The sequence below is a fragment of the Mus pahari genome, chromosome X (assembly GCF_900095145.1).
Source record: "Mus pahari chromosome X, PAHARI_EIJ_v1.1, whole genome shotgun sequence".
Taxonomy (NCBI): Eukaryota; Metazoa; Chordata; class Mammalia; order Rodentia; family Muridae; genus Mus; species Mus pahari.
The window spans coordinates 32,981,858-32,993,353 of NC_034613.1; the positions used below are offsets into that span (position 1 = coordinate 32,981,858).

General features: G+C 41.5%; 1 pseudogene; it reads right to left on the reverse strand.

Annotated features, from left to right (window-relative positions):
* LOC110313783 overlaps nucleotides 1-9,007 on the reverse strand; it is a 10,169-nt pseudogene extending 1,162 nt beyond the window's left edge.
* Between the last annotated feature and the right edge of the window lie 2,489 nt (nucleotides 9,008-11,496).

An 11,496-nucleotide genomic window follows, 5' to 3' on the forward strand; every position in this document is an offset into this window, starting at 1 on the left:
AGAGAGAGAGAGAGAGAGAGAGAGAGAGAGAGAGAGAGAGAGAGAGAGAGATCCTGTCTCGTTATGACAGGAGGAGAGCATTCCACTAGAAATAATCATTTCAAAGTTTAGAGTAAATCTTTCTGTGTCTACTTTCCCTGCCTGTTTCTCTTGTGTGAAGAGGAATGACTACTCTACTCCTTTCATTCCTGTCCCTAACCCACTCTAGCTTTTCCCAATTGTAATTCAGTCATGGTTCTTATTACTATGACCCCTTGGGTAGTTGGTAGATCTGAAACACAGGGAAGATGTGAAAACCCTTTTGTATGAAGAACTCTATCAAAAGACAACCTAGCCTCCATTATCCAACCAAAATTTAAATGGATCATCAAACCTCACTGGCATAACTGGTAGGATGGAAGTAAGCATAGAGCCATTCTATAAAGGAGGCTAAAGTCATTCAAGCATTTTATGAACTCCTTCTATATGCCAGACAATGTATAGGACCTCTGTGGTACCAAAACAAATCCTATGAAGGCTCTTCCTCCAAGGGGAGCATCACTAGCTGGTGATTTCACTTTGCTGGTAGCCCCAGCAGGTGCTGAGGCTGCTAGTAGGTAGCTCCTTCCTGGCTCTGAGTGTGCCCTCTCTCTTTAGTTCAGCTTCTCCATCTGTCTATTGAAGGAATCTAACTAGGGTTAGGCACAACCAGAGTCACAACCTGGGGTTTTTGGTTTTTATCATATAGAACTTGAAGACTTGGAAATTTTGATGCAAATTTTTTGTTCCAATTGTTGGTTTGCCTCACAAATAAATTATAAAACAGAAAACATATATAGGTACATCACAACCATTGTACAAGCATCTAGAGAATATTGGAGCCAATTTAACCTGCACATTTCTTTTGTCCCAGGCTCCAGAGTAACTGCTAAGACCAAAGGAGTCTTACCTTTATTGCATTTCCTTGGAACCACAGTGACATTCAGTGGCCAGTGAAGGCTGAAAACTTTCTGCCTCTTGTTAGAGGCAGAGAAAGCACTTGTATTGATGCTCCAGAGAGACATGAAGTAATTTTTCCAAGAACTTTCTTATTTCAGCTACTTCAATCTAAGTGACTCTGACTATTGCTTATGGAAATGTGACCCAAGAGCTAATAAGGGACAGGTTGGACCTACGCCAAGGCTGCCATCAAACAGACTACTTGTCCTCACCAAGGAACAAACCAAAAATTAAAAAAAAAAATTGGAGGGTTACACTGCCTTCTAAACATTCCTGTTTTATCCAGAGATTAATGTCATGACCAGTCTACATCAAAGAAGCTTTTGACAATTAGCAACTGATGCAGACTCAGAGCTGGGCGAAGTCCCAAGAACAAGTGACAGTGAAGTTCTGGGACCGAAGTGTCAGCTATATCAATCCCTCCAGGGTTCAGAGAACATCATAGAAGAGAGGCCAAAGAGAATGTAAGAACCAGAGGACAAGGAAACTGGTGGCAAAAGGATGCCCTAATCTTCCTTACTACATCCCCTCATTAAATCAACTTCTACCTTAACTACCAAGTACAATGGCTTCCAATCCTGCCTACTAACAGGAATGGCAGCAAGAGTCAGATAGAGACACTTTCATCAATTCCCCTGAAGATCTGAGTATGGGAAATGATGGGGATGGACAGAGGCACTTCAGGTAATAGCTTGCTAATAGGGAAGCAAAGCTTGAGCCTGCTTGAGCTGCAGACACTGGCACCCTGACCTTGGTTGAGGCCAATGCTACTATATATACACAGGCAGGGGAAAGAACAATTAGAATGTACTCAGGGAGGGCTCACTGCTTGCCTTCTCTGTACAAGGTCACTGGACACTTGCGCATGTTCTCCCTGTTATTTGATTGGTTGCTTGTTTTACTTGAGGCAGGGTCTCGCTCTGTTATAGAGGTTGACCTGGAATTACTACATGGCCTAGGATGGCCTTGAACTTCAACCTCCTTCCTATGTATGATTCTTACTCTTGTATTCCCCAAATGTCTTGCCTTGTGCAATTTTTAGGACAGCTCTAGAAGGTAAGAACACTTATCCCCAGTTAACACTACACACACAGATTCCTGGAAATACAGTGTCCATTTCAGCTGGATTTTGATGTCGGTTTTAAATAAAACTGTTTGCCTATCATTGGGGATTCAGACAGTGTCTTAACTCTAACCACTCTGGGGACCTTTATTGTAGAAGACAAGCTCTCATTAAACTGTGAGTTGCATAAGTTGGCTCCATCTCTCTGTCGACCTCTTTCTGTCCTACTACCAACATGCAAATTTCCATTTTCTCTTGAAACTTTCGAAGGAAATAACCTGTCAGTGCTCACTTTCAAGAATGGTCACAAGAGTCAACTGCCAGGTATCCATGCACAACATTCCTCAGAGGCATCACTTCCAAAATCAGAATACTTGCGAACACCAAGATCACGTTTCTCCACCAAGCAACACAGGAAGAATCCCTCTTTAATTGCAATCTCTTGCTTGTCACTCATTTATGATAATTACCTGCTGCTTTGAGACATTTGAGTTTGAGAACTTCCAAATTCCTCCCAGCTCTAACCATCTTAAAATTCAATTCTTAGACTCCTCGATTCCCTTACTCTGAAAACATTGTGGATTGACATGGACCTTCATGAATGGATAATTTGGCAACAAGCTGGGAAGGCATTTCATTTGCCCTCTGACTGGATTTTCTAAATAGACACTCTACATCTCCACACAATAAAGGCATTATTCTCCTCTACTGGACTTGTGGTAATTTCATTATGCCGCGTACTGTTATCATCCTGTCAAAATGAAAATCTTCCAGAGAGCAGGCAAAGGCCTTATCAAATCAAGTGGAAATAATTAAGGGCAGTTTTAAAAACTAGAACAATTATACATACACTGTTAAATAATGCAAAGAATAGGAATCCATCTAATCTTCAGATTTTCAGAAGTAATAATAATAATAGTTCATTGACTCAATAGCAAATTATTAATTCATTACATGTTTAAACCATTTATCAAAACTGTGAATGACAAAGCAACCAGAGACTTGAATAATTAGACTCTGAGTCTTTTCTTTGTATAAAATGCAAATGCATCCAGTGCGACATAATTTTGTACTTAATGTTACTCATCTAACCAGCATATTCCTGCCCCAATGTGAAATCTTTGTTTTAATTATGAGATACAACCGATATGGAAGCCACAAAAAAAATTTCATTTATATAATCATAACAAGCATGTTATCATGGTTGTCAAAATTAATTAAACCTAATTCACTCTGTTTCCTAAACTTAAATTTGACATAAAGCATGTTGGCAAAAGGCAAACATGCCATAGAACTGCAGAAGTAGGTACAACAATGAATTTTGAACCTCTGTGGTTTGGTTAGCTACCCACGGTAACAATTTTAAGAGATTAGTAGAGTGTGAACACTCTCTCTGTACAAGCTTTAAACTTTGGCTTCTAGTAAGTGATAATTCCCACTGGCACAATTATAAGAAAAGAATAAAATTGAAAATCCTCTATTAACTGACACTTCTGAGGAAGACATTCTTTCCTAAGGCAAGAGATGCCTGTATCTCATATTACACTGACAACTTGATCATCTTCCAGGCATAGCCAATGTTCTGCCTATACCAGTGTTTCTCAAACTTCAGTATAGATCAGAAACATTTTCAAAACCTGTTAAATAGACTATCCCGAGGTCTTACTACATGCTTCATTCAAAAAAAAATCTCAGTTGGGACTGGAGTAAGGGCTCAGTAGTTAAAGTGCCTACTATTTACGTACGAGAGCTGGAGTTTGGATCCCTGGGAGCCACATTAAACTCCAGGTAAGGCAAAGTTTACCTGTGTCCTCATTTGCTCTTCTGTTGTTGTGTTAAACACCACAACCAAAAGCAACTTCAAGGAGGAAAGGATCCTTTTGGCTTACAAGTTATAGTCAATGATTGCAGGAAGTCAAGGCAGGAACTCAAGGCAGGAGTTTGTAGTAGAAATCACAGAGCAATACTGCCTACTGTCCCTCTTTCTCTGGCTTATACAACTATCTTTTACAGACAGCAATCACCTTGCCAGGGGCAGAACCACCTTCAGTGGGCCAGACCCTCCTACATCACTTATTAATAAAGAAAATGCCCAACAGATACAACCATGAGTCAATTGGATGGAGATGAATCTTCAATTGATGTTCCCTCTCTCCAGGTTCCATGTGTGTTGGGTTGACCATTGATGCTCTGATAGTTTATAATCCCAGCACTAGAAAGACAGAGACTGGAGGATCCCTTGGGCTTCCTGAACAGCCAGTGTAGCCAAATCAACATCTTTCACATTCACTGAGAGTTTGTCTCAAAAAGTAATGTGGACAAATCAGTGGCTACACCACTGGGGTTCACGCACACACAAATCACTCATGCTCATTCAGGCAAACATAATTAAATTCAGTGAAAGCAAATAACATTAAATTAGGAGTGAGCTTATTAGGAAAAGGGGGGGATTTCAACAGGAAAGGGGGATGGATAAGAATCTGCAACAGGGCTGGGTGTCCAAAATTAGTGTATATGTGAATGAAATTGTCAGATCATGAAGAGGTTAGAGATAGCTTAGCAGACCTAGAGCACTTGCTGCTTTTCCAGAGTACCCAGTTCCCAGTACCCATGTTGGGCCACTAACTGTAACTCAACCTTCAGAGGATCTGAAGCCCTATTTGGGCCTCTCTGTGTACTCATATACACATAGACTACACTTACCCACACACAAACATAAAGAAAATTTTAAATAAGGTGGAAAGGAATTAAGAAAGACTTCCAATGGCAACCTCCACATATAACCTCTGGCCTCCACATACAAGTGTACACACACACACACACACACACACACACACACACTTCAGCCAGACCCAAAAGTCTGTATTTTTAACAAATACAGTAGGTAGGTTTTCAATATAGTAGGTAGTCAAAGAACCTTTGGAAATATTTCCTTCTACCTTGGCATTATATTATCTGGAATTCTTGCATTATGAATCTTCCCAGCATCTCTCTGGAGTGCTTTCTGCATGCTCTATTTAACCTCCACTCATGCTCTCTGGCCTAACCCCATCTCATTAGCCTAAACTAGAAAACAGCATATAGTTCTGACTCTCCATATTTCTACCTCTGGCATCTTCACACACGCATTTTCTTTGAAAAGCACCAGAAACTCTACCTTTTCTCAGAGCTCTCAGCCATCCTTCCCTCAAGCAGTTTCCCAAATATTCGGGACCAGGAACCACTCAAGTAAATGTACTCAAACCTCCCTCCCACGTACCAAGGACAACATTAGCAAAACCTTTGGTGCCCTCAATATTACTCTGCAGAGTAGACAAGGAAAAAAAAAGATGCCAATGAAAAGGTGCAGTTGTCTTCCCTTGAAATTTCAGTTGTCTGCTGATAGGAACTAGGCAAGTTATCACTAAGATGCCTACAGCCATCTTGACTGTGGTCTGCATTATCCTGCCAAATAACCTTGGCGTGCATTCCGAACTCCACGGAATGAACAAAGTCATTAAGATAAATCATCCAACACTTTGGTGCCAGCCACTGATGTTCTGATTCCTTCCTTCTTCCCCCCTCCTTTCTTCCCTCCCTCCCTCTCTTCCTCACCTTCCTTCTCCTCCCTTTTCTCCCCCTCCCAGCCCCCTCTATGACTGTTTCCCTACATACCCTAGTCAAACCTCACACTGAAATCCTGATGGCTGGGAAGACAGGATTACACCACCACACCAGGTTTCAGTCTGAGCCTTAACATATTTTTTTTACACAGTATTTGTAATTTTGCTCGTGATTTTGTTTTAAAGGAAGCCCTGCTACATTTTTATTGGCAATGGTTCATGTCTATATTAGCCTATAAGCCTCTTCTTCCTTATCTTGGTGAGTGGGTCTCTTCCCCTCTGGCTGGCACCAACACATGCTTCTGTCCCTAAGTCCCTAACAAATGTTCTCCGTGCAGTCCTCTTAGAAAGCTCCTGCTAGTTCCCACATTCCAGTTCTTGCTCACTCACTGAGAAAACTATCAAGTGGGAATTCGCTGGAAGAACCTTTCCTATCAGTGCCTGGGTCCCACCTGATTCTGCATTTTTTATTGGTTACTTTATTTATTTACATTTCAAATGTCCCCCTTCCTGTTTTTCTAAAATAATTCTTTTCATACAATATATTCTCATCATGGCCTCTCCTCCCTCATCTCCTCCCAAGTCCTCCACACCTCTGCACCCATCCAACTCAATGCTGCCTCTCTAGAAAACAAATGGGTAAACAAAGAAACCAGAATAAAACAGAACAAGCAGGGAAAATAAACAGAAAAGCACAAGGAACAAATACACACACACACCATAAGAACACAAAATTAGGAACCATAATATATAAGCAACAACCAGTGATATTTTTTTAAATGGCCAAACAAAGCACTATATAAGAGAAAAACTTCAAAAATGCCATCAAGTTAGTTCTGTATTGCTTCTCCATTCTGCTGCCCTAAGTGTGGTTTGTACACTCAGTGAGACTCCATTGGAGAAGACTAATTTTGTTTTTTTGAGGGGTTGTCAATTGGGTATCACTTCTGGTTTAAGGATGGAGAATCCTGCCCACTTCATTTCTTCCATATGACTCGGACTTGTCTTTTAGTTGCTATGTGCATCAGTCCTTCTGTGTCTGGAAAGCAGTTTTCTTGGTGTATTTCTTTCCCTCCGGTACATTTGTGATTCTGAATTCTGGCACTATTAACCTTTGAAGCTGGATACGTCTTTTTTGTGACAGAGCTATGCTGTGTTTTCTGGCTGTTTAGAAGCATAGCTGGAGTCTACCCTCTATGTGCCAATGTTACATCAGTACAACCAAAAATATCTCTTGACATTGCCAAATAGTTCCCTAGGGGAAGGGAAGCAAACCCATCCAGTGTTGAGAGCTGTGGTTCTAAACCAATTAAGTTAGAACTACTCTGAGTACAGCACAACATTCTTTAAAAAAAAAATCCAACTTACAACCAAGGTTAAAAGCCACTACTTTATAGAGATCATTGAGCCTCAACATTCTCAACTCTAAAATGGGGATGATGAGAATATCTGATTCATAAATTGTTCTCAAGGAAAGTATGTCTGAAAATAAAGACAGTGTGGTATGATGTCTCCCATCTATTGTGAAATACTTTTCCTGTGGCCAGCAGTTTACCTATTTTTGTATAATCTGTGAACAAGGTAATTTTATAAAACTTAGGTTAAATTCAAGTTTTGTATTCATATGCAGTGGTTTGAATACAGCTTGAGTATTTCCCCAATAATCCATGTTTTAGAGGCTTTGTCCCCAGCATGATGATATTGAGAAGCGATAGAAACTTTAAGAAGGAAGCCTAGTTGAGAGGTTACAAGTCTAGCCCCTCTCCATATCCTCTAGCTTCCTGGTTAAGTATGTCATATATTTTCATAATGATACATACCATCTACCATAATGTCAAAGAGGGGGCCCCCTCACCAATGCCCGTGCTATGTTATTTGAATTTTCCACCCCAAAACTTATGAGCTACTGAACCCACACAAGACTAGGCCTGTCATCAATCAACTATGCATTGGGAACGGTTAGTAAATGCACACCTGAATTTACTGACTACTAGTGGAGGGGAGGCAACAATTACCTGTGGTTAAGAGCACTTTTTGCTGTTGCAGAGAATGAGGGTTCAATTCCAGGTGGCATGTCAGATCTACAATAGATACACTAGGGGTAGGAACACAGAAGGCCATGCCAGTGAGCTTCCCGTTCAGTTCTGGGATGAGCTTGCCCACAGCCTTGGCAGTGCCAGTGGACGCAGGGATGATGTTCTGAGCAGCCTCACAAACATCACGCCACAGCTTTCCAGAGGAAGCCATCCATCCAGTCTTCTGGATAGCAGTTATTATGGTCACAATGCTGAAGTTGTCATGGATGACCTTGGCCAGAGGGGGCTACACATTTGGTACTGTATGTCTTAGTCAATGTTCTATTGCTCTGAAGAGACACTATGACTATGACAACTTTTATGAAATAAAGCATTTTTTTAAAAAAATTATCTATTTATTTGATGTATGTGCGTACACTGTAGCTGTCTTCAGACACACAAGAAGAGGGCATTGGATTCCATTACAGATGGTTGTGAGCCACCATGTGGTTGCTGGGAATTGAACTCAGGACCTATGGAAGAGCAATCAGTGCTCTTAACTGCTGAGCCATCTCTCTAGCCTGAAATAAGCATTTGATTGGGGGTTGCTTAGGGCTTCTAAGCTTTATTTAGTCCATTATCCTCATGCCAGGGAGCATGATAGCACACAGGCAGAAATGGTAGCTGAGAGCTCTACATCTGGATCTGCAGGCAGCAGGAAAGAGACAGACACTAGGCCTGGATTCAGCTTTTGAAAACCCAAAGCCAACCCCCAGTGACACACTTCCTCTAATAAGACCACACCTCCTAATCCCTCTCAAGTAATGCCACTCCCCAATGACCAAGCATTCAAATATATGAGCCTATGGAGGCCATTCTTATTCAAACCACTAAAGTGTAGTAGGCATTGTTGATGATGTTGAGTGAGTTGTCATACTTCTCATAGTTCACACCTATCACAAACATGGAAGCAGCAGAAGGGGAAGATAAATCCTTTTACCCACCCCAACCATTTCAAGTGAGCTCCAGCCTTCTCCATGGCAGTGAGAAGACCAGTGGATTCCACAATACACTCAGCACCAGCATCACCCCCATTTGATATTGGGAGGATCTCGAGGCTGAAATATGGAGACAGCTTTCCCATTGATGATGTTTCCCATTTTCCCATTCTCATCCTTTACTGTGCCATGGAACTTGCCATGGGAAGTGTCATACTGGAACATGTAGACCATGTAGTTGGCAGAAATGAAAGGGTCACTGGCAGCAAAATTATCTACTTTGCCAGAGTTGAAGGAATCCCTGGTAACCAGGCAGCCAATACATTCAAATTCGTTCACTCTGACTTTCACCCTAATGCCCCAAGGAGGAGGCTGGCCCTGTACACAATGTTGCTGTCTCTGGAAAGGGATTGGCATAGGAGGCTATATTTTTGAAACTTAATGTTAGATTCATATCTATTATTTTAACTATGTGGATGTACTGGCTAGTTTTGTGTCAACTTTACACAGCTGGAGTTATCACAGAGGAAGGAGCTTCAGTTGGGGAAATGCCTCCATGAGTTCTAGCTGTAAGGTATTTTCTCAATTAGTGATCAAGGGGGGAGGTTCCCTTGTGGGTGGTGCCATCTCTGGGCTGGTAGTCTTGGGTTCTATAAGAGAGCAGGCTGAGCAAGCCAGTGGAAGCAAGGCAGTAAAGAACATCCCTCCATGGCCTCTGCATCAGCTCCTGCTTCCTGACCTGCTTGAGTTCCAGTCCTGACTTCCTTGGTGATGAACAGCAGTATGGAAGTGTAAGCGGAATAAACCCTTTCCTCCCCAACTTGCTTCATGGTCATGATGTTTGTGTAGGAATAGAAACCCTGAGCAAGACAGTGGACCTACAACTTTTAAAGTCCTAAAATATGGAACATGATAGATTTTAAAATTTTTATTCATTTTTAATGTTACACATGAGTATTTTGCCTGTATGCATATATGTGCACCACGAGCATGTCTGATGCATGTGAAGACCAGAAGAGGGCATCAGATACTCTGGAACTGAAATCACAGAGGGGTGTGAGCTGCCCTGTGGGTGCTGGGAAAGGAACCCACATTCTCTGGAAGAGCAGCTAGTGCTCTTAACTACAGAACCATCTCTCCAGCTCCTCCCCCTTTTCTCTAGCAAGATTTTCCCAGGCCCAAGGTATTTTGAAAAAGACTAGTAGAACTAAATAGAATTCTAATGTGGCGAACTAGAATCAGGAATAGAAATGGGCTTAAAAATGAAAAGGGATTCCCAAACCATCGGCACTTAAGATTATTGGGAAATTTTAGAGTTATTTCCATTAATGTTAGGAAGAAGGCAAAAATAAATTTGCCAAGAATATATCATCTTGCCACATCACACATTATTATACTGAAGGTCATAGACAAGGCAAAAGAAGAGGAAAATAACTAAATATGTCAAAATTGTAAAAGATTGTGTAATTATGATGATGACTCTTCACCGACGCTTGACTAGATTTAGAACCACCAGTCAAGACAAAGGCAAGATGGTCTCTCTGAGTTTGAAGTCCGTCTCATCTACATAATGAGTTCCAGGATGGCCAAGGCTACATCATAGTAAGACCATGTCTCAGAAAGAAAAACTATGTAGACATGCATCTGTGTGTAAGTAGAAAAGTTTTTTTTTTTCAGAAAGTTTTAGCTAAAGATGGAAAACACACTCTGAATGTGAGTAGCACCAACCAATGTGCTGTGGTCCAGGGACAAGCAAAACAAAAAAAGTGAACTAAGCATTCCTATCACACTCCTTCCCTGGCTCACACTTCAGACAGGCTTGGGAGGTTTGTAGTGCGCTGCCCTGAAAATATTCAATTATGTTAGAAAAAAAAAAACATTTCGGGTGCCAAGGAGATATCTAAGTTATAAAGCTTGTTCGCCCACATGAAATGGGGGCAGGAAATTGTGGTTATACCTTCAGACAGGCATAGGTGGATCCCTGGAGCTTAATGGCCAGCCAGCCTAGCCAAATTGATGAGCTTCGGGTTCAGTGAGAAAACTTGTCTTAAAAACTATGGTGGAGGGCAAAAGAGGCAAACACTCTGTGTGGGCCTCTCAAATATGTGTACACCTGCACAGAAAACCATACAAACAAGTATTCATACATACAATTTCTGTTTGTTTGTTCGTTAGTTTCTGAGATAGTCTTGCTGACTATCTCAGGATAGTCTTGACTGTTGTGTGACAAAAATTCTCTTAGAGTGACACAACACATACACATGTATTCATCCAGGATTGGGAGCCCACAACAGAACAAAGTACAGATACCACCAAAGTCCAGCTTGGTGTACCAGTAAGTTTTTCCTCAGGTTACACGAGTATGGGGGAGGGGTTACTTACAGAAACAGAGATAACTCAAATCAGCTGCATCACCAAACCCACCTAAGGATGGGTGACCGCTCACAAAGCTGAGAACATGGAGCCCACTGCACAGCCTGCATGTGTTGCATGCACAGGTTGAAGCATGACCTTCCCAAGTAACTCAGTTAGTCCAAGCCTCTTCTGAGCAGCTCCAGTGGTTTGTTCTTCTAGGCAGCTGGTGTGATCTAGTCAGTTTCAGAGACTTCCTGAAGATATGTTAAGTTGTTTACCTCCCTGCAGGATGCAATGTTTCTATTTCATCATAGAAGACTGCTGGGACATGGATTTAAGCCAATAGAAAGTCTTTTATTAGCTGGTCAGCAGCTACACTGGGTATTCAGGATCCCAGTGTAGCCCCAAGCCTTTCTCAGGAAGAATTTTTAAGTGTGCGTACACACACACACACACAAACACACAAATGTTCTGTGTTGACATAC